This window comes from Triticum urartu, chromosome 4A (genome assembly GCF_056163025.1).
Source record: "Triticum urartu cultivar PI428250 chromosome 4A, HENAU_Tu73, whole genome shotgun sequence".
Lineage (NCBI taxonomy): Eukaryota > Viridiplantae > Streptophyta > Magnoliopsida > Poales > Poaceae > Triticum > Triticum urartu.
Window position 1 is genome coordinate 41,046,717 of NC_141876.1, and position 6,000 is coordinate 41,052,716.

Consider the following 6,000-nt stretch of genomic DNA (forward strand, 5'->3'; position numbering starts at 1 on the left):
GTTTGCCTTAAGAAGGCTAGCAAAAACTGGGATACAGATCGAAAGAGGCGCAGGCCTCCTGCCTGGGATCCTCCTAACTACTCCTGGTCGTCGTCAGCGGGCATCACGTAGTAGTAGGCACCTCCGGTGTAGTAGGGGTCGTTGTCGACGGTGGCGTCTGGCTCCTGGGCTCCAACATCTGGTTGCGACAACCAGGTAGAAGGGATAGAGGGAAAGAAGGAGAAAGCAACCGTGAGTACTCATCCAAAGTACTCGCAAGCAAGAAGCTACACTACATATGCATGGGTAAATGTGTAAAGGGCCATATCGGTGGACTGAACTGCAGAAAGCCAGAATAAGAGGGGGATAGCTAATCCTTTCGAAGACTACGCTTCTGGCAGCCTCTGTCTTGCAGCATGTAGAAGGGAGTAGACTGAAGTCCTCCAAGTAGCATCGCATAGCATAACCCTAACCGATGATCCTCCCCTCGTCGCCCTGTGAGAGAGCGATCACCGGTTGTATCTGGCACTTGAAAGGGTGTGTTTTATTTAGTATCCGATTCTAGTTGTCATAAGGTCAAGGTACAACTCCAAGTCGTCCTGTTACCGAAGATCACGGCTATTCGAATAGATTAACTTCCCTGCAGGGGTGCACCACATACCCCAACACGCTTGATCCCATTTGGCCGGACACACTTTCCTGGGTCATGTCCGGCCTCGGAAGATCAACACGTCGCAGCCCCACCTAGGCACAACAGAGAGGTCAGCACGCCGGTCTAAACCTAAGCGCACAGGGGTCTGGGCCCATCGCCCTTAGCACACCTGCACGTTGCGTACGCGGCCGGAAGCAGAACTAGCCCCCTTAATACAAGAGTAGGCTTACGTTCCAATCCGGCGCGCGCCACTCAGTCGCTGACGTCACGAAGGCTTCGGCTGATACCACGACGCCGGGATACCCATAACTACTCCCGCGTAGATGGTTAGTGCGTATAGACCAAATGGCCAGACTTAGATCAAATACCCAGATCTCGTTAAGCGTGTTAAGTATCCGCGAACGCCGACCAGGGCCAGGCCCACCTCTCTCCTAGGTGGTCGGAACCTGCCCTGTCGCTCCACCTCAAAGATCCACTCGCGGGTGCTCCTCAAGCCGACCCGTCTTTAGTCACCACATGTATCATGTATAAAGTATACAGTATATACCCGTGATCAACTCCCGAGTGATCACGGCCCGATAGTATAGCATGGCAGACGGACAAGGATGTAGGGCCACTGATGATAATCTAGCATCCTATACTAAGCATTAGGATTGCAGGTAAAGGTAACAACAGTAGTAGCAAGGACAGGCTATGCATCAGTATAGGATTAACGGGAAGCAGTAACATGCTACACTACTCTAATGCAAGAAGTATAGAGAAGAGTAGGCGATATCTGGTGATCAAAGGGGGGGCTTTCCTGGTTGCTCTGGCAAGAGAGAGGGATCGTCAACTCCGTAGTCATACTGGGTAGCAGCAGCGTCGGTCTCGGTGTCTAGCGAGAGAAGAGGGGGAAGAAACAATAAATATTTAAGCAAACAGATGCATAGCGATGCATGACATGACAAGTAGCGGTGCTAGGGGTGCCCTATCGCGGTATGAGGTGATACTGGTGAAGGGGGGGAAACATCCGGGAAAGTATCCCCGGTGTTTCGCGTTTTCGGACAGGTGAAACAGAAGGGGAAAGTTGCGTGTTCGCTATGCTAGGGATGCGTGGCGGATAAACGGGCTGCGTATTCAAATTCGTCTCGTCGTTCTGAGCAACTTTCATGTACAAAGTTTTTTCATCCAAGCTACGGTTTATTTTATACTAATTTTAAAAGATTAAAATCATTTTTAGTATTTAGTTAATTATTTTAATTAAACATTATCCAGAACAGTGCACGCTGACGTCAGCATGACGTCAGCAGTCAACAGGGAGTTGACTGGGTCAATCTGACGTGTGGGTCCCGCATGTCATACTCTGTTTACTCTAATTAGGGTTTCACTAATCTAATTACTATTTAATTAAACTAACTAGTTAATTAGATTAATTAAACATGATTGATTAACTTAATTAATTAATTAGTTAATTAATTATTACCTATTTATTTATTTATTTTGTTCTCTTTTTTTTTAAAACGTTCTCAGGGTGGGCCCCCCATGTCATATGCCCAGGGGGCCTAACGGGCGCACGGGTAAGCAGGCGCTGGGCGTGTGCGCTGCCCAGACCACACGGGCGCACGCCCAGGGCCGCGGCAACGGCCACTGTAGGGTCGGGTACGCGCCGGCCGGCGAGCAAGGGGCCGCGGGCGAGGAGCAGCAACGCCGGTGAACGGAGGCGGTGGTCGGAGCAACTGCAGGGGAGCCGGGGCGGGCTCGTCGGCGTGAGGCGCGTCACGGGGCGCCAGCGGGGTGCCGGCCCAGGCGCGACGCGCGGGGTGGTGCACGCGCGGTGGTGCTGCGGGTTGTTGCGGGGCCGCACGGCGATGCAGCGGCGGAACAACGCGGATGCGCGGCGCACGCAGCGGGGCAGCAGCAGCAGGGCTGCCCGGCGGAGCGGACGCGGAGGGAGCCGAGCGGGCGCGTCGAACGAGGTGGGGCACGGGCGCAGGGAGGGGGCGCGGGCGCGGCCAGGGCGGCCGGCGCGCGTGCGGGCATCGGTGAGCGAGGCCATGGCCGAAGTGGCCGGAGCAGGAGAGAATGAGGAGATGCCGGGGCCTCACCACGGGGCCGTGGGGTCTATGCAGCGGTGCTCGGGGAGGTTGACGGGGACGGAGAGGTAGCAGTCCGGCGGGGAGGGGGAGGCAGGCCGGCGAGTCGAGGAGGCCCTCGAGCGGCAGCGGATGGGGCGCGGTCGTCGGGGCTCGGGGTGGCGCGGGGCGATGGCAACGGCACGGCGGCGTCCAGAGGAGGACGGGGAGCGCGGTGGCGGTGGCGATGGTGAACGGCGGCGGGGCGACGGGGATCGACGGCGGCGTCGGGCGCGCCGCCCAGATCCAGAACGGGGAAGGAGGAGGAGAGGCGTGTGAGGGGGTGTCGGGCACGAGCGCTTCGCCTCTGGGCGTGCGGCGGCGCGAGGGATGGCGAGGGGAGTGAGGGGGTCGAGTGGGAGGAGTGGGGAGCTAGCTAGGGTTAGGTCTCAGGGGGGGTGGGGATAAGGTGCGGCCGGCTGGGCCGGCCCGTTCGGACGGCGAAGGCCAGCTGGGCCACTTGGCCCAGCGGGGGGGGGTTCTGTTTTTTTTTGTTTGACCTTTTATTTTTTTCTATTTTTCTTTTCTGTTTTCTTTTAGCTCCTAATTATTTTAGTTTCTTTAAAATACCAGGTTAGCACCTAACTTAGTATCATCAAAATAGGCCACTGCCAAACCTAGTTTGGACCCAAAATAAATTAGTATAATGTATTTTTATTTTTCAAAAGCAATTAAATTATTAGTTTAGCCACTGTTTTTAATTAGTTTAGGGCACTTAAACACTTTGTAAAAGGTTTGTTCCACCACAAAATCTAGTTAGGGATCATTTGCCACATGATGAACATTTTAGTTTTGATGTTTGAAAACTTTTATTGTTTGCTTGATTTTGACTTTGAATTTGAATCGGTTTTGGCCTAACGGTAGATTATCAATAGTAACCGGGGTGACGTGGCATGATTATCGTTGGATTACTGTAGCTTGATTACCCGGGCGTTACAAAACTCCTCCACTACAAGAAATCTCGTCCCGAGATTTAGGAGGTAGAAGGAAACAACGCGGGGTATTCATCACGCAGGCGATCCTCGCGTTCCCAAGTGGCTTCGTCTTCAGAGTGATTCGACCACTGGACTTTGAGGAATTTGATCGCCTTCTGACGTGTGCGGCGTTCAGCTTGGTCGAGAATGCGGACCGGATGCTCTTTATAGGAGAGGTCTTGTTGCAATTCAAGCACTTCATGATCCACTGCTCGAATTGGGTCCTTGAAGCAGCGTCGGAGTTGTGACACATGGAACACATCGTGAACCTGAGAAAGGTTCGGCGGAAGCTCCAGTTGATATGCCACTTTACCACGCCTTTCGAGAATAGTGAAAGGACCAATATAGCGGGGAGCTAGCTTTCCCTTGATCCCGAAGCGGTGAGCACCCTTCATTGGTGTAACTCGAAGATAAGCCTTTTCGCCAGGTTGATAGACCATGTCTTGGTGATGACGGTCATACTGACTTTTCTGACGTGACTGAGCAGTCTTGAGATTCTCGCGAATAATGCGAACTTGTTCTTCGGCCTGTTGTATAATATCCGGACCAAAGAGTGGACGTTCCCCAGTTTCTGACCAGTTCAGAGGGGTTCGACACTTTCGTCCATATAGCACTTCGAAGGGGGACATCTTTAGACTAGCTTGATAGCTATTATTATAAGAGAACTCGGCATATGGAAGAGATTCCTCCCATTTCTTGCCGAATGAGATTACACAAGCTCGAAGCATGTCTTCGAGAACTTGGTTGACACATTCAACCTGTCCTTGCGACTGAGGGTGGAACGCAGTACTGAACGACAGATGAGTCCCCATAGCTTCTTGGAAACTCGCCCAAAACCTTGAAGTGAACAAGCTGCCACGGTCTGAACTGATAACCAGTGGGATACCGTGAAGTGAAACAATTCTAGCCATGTAGAGAGTAGCAAGCTGACTAGCAGTGATTGTCTCTTTGACCGCCAGGAAATGGGCAACTTTGGAAAGCCGGTCAATGACGACAAGAATAGCATCATTACCTTTCTGCGATTTGGGAAATCCAGTGACGAAGTCCATTTCAACATGGTCCCATTTCCATTCAGGAATAGAGATAGGTTGCAGAGTTCCAGCAGGCCTTTGATGCTCTGCTTTGACTCGGCGACAAACGTCACACTCAGCAACATAACGAGCAATGTCCTGCTTCATATTAGACCACCAGAATCTTTGACGAATATCCTGGTACATCTTTGTACTACCAGGATGGATGGACAGAGGCGTATCATGGGCTTCTTGCATAACCCTTTTAGTCTTATCCAGGTTTTTCTTCGAACATGGTACCACTAGGCGGCCTTTGAAATACAAGGCGCCATCGTCGGCGATCGTGAAGAATGAGGGCTTTCCTCTTTTGAGGTCGCGCTTAATCTTGAGGACTTCATCGTCACATTTCTGTATCCATTTGATGGTGTCCACAAGATCTGGTTTCGCAACCAGGGTATTGAGAGAACCCTTGGAAACAACATGGAGGTTCCGTTTGGGAAAACCTTCGGGAGGGGGAGCGAGTGATCCCGGGGGAACAATATGGAGGTTCAGCCTTCTAAATTCTTCGGTAAGCGAGGGCTGAACTTTGTGGACCTGGAGGTGGTTGCAGTAAGACTTGCGGCTCAGGGCATCAGCCATTACATTAGCCTTGCCGGGGGTATATGATATATCCACGTTAAAGTCTGCAACAGTCTCCATCCATCTTTGCTGACGGAGGTTCAGGTCTGGCTGAGTAAACAGATACTTCAGACTTTGATGGTCGGTGAAGATCTCGCAACGATTACCGAGAAGGTAATGTCGCCACTGCTTCAGTGCATGAATGACAGCAGCAAGCTCGAGGTCATGAACCGGGTAGTTTTCTTCGTGAGGGCGCAGTTGACGAGAGGCATAAGCAATCACTATGCGCTCTTGCATTAGGACACAGCCTAATCCTTGACGGGAAGCGTCGCAGTAAATGACGAAGTCCTTCTTAGTATCAGGTGGAGCAAGTACGGGGGCAGAAGTCAACTTGTCTTTGAGCGCCTGGAAACTTTCCTGACACTTGTCTGTCTAGTCAAACTTGACACCCTTATGCAACAGATTAGTCAGGGGCCTGGCAATCTTGGAGAAGTTCTCGACGAATCGACGGCAATAGCTGGCGAGACCGAGAAAACTTCGGACTTGCTTCACATTCTTCGGAGGAGTCCAATCGAGAATAGCCTGAACTTGTTCGGGGTTGACGGCAATACCATTCTTGGAGATGACATGCCCAAGATAGGTTACTTCGGGGAGCC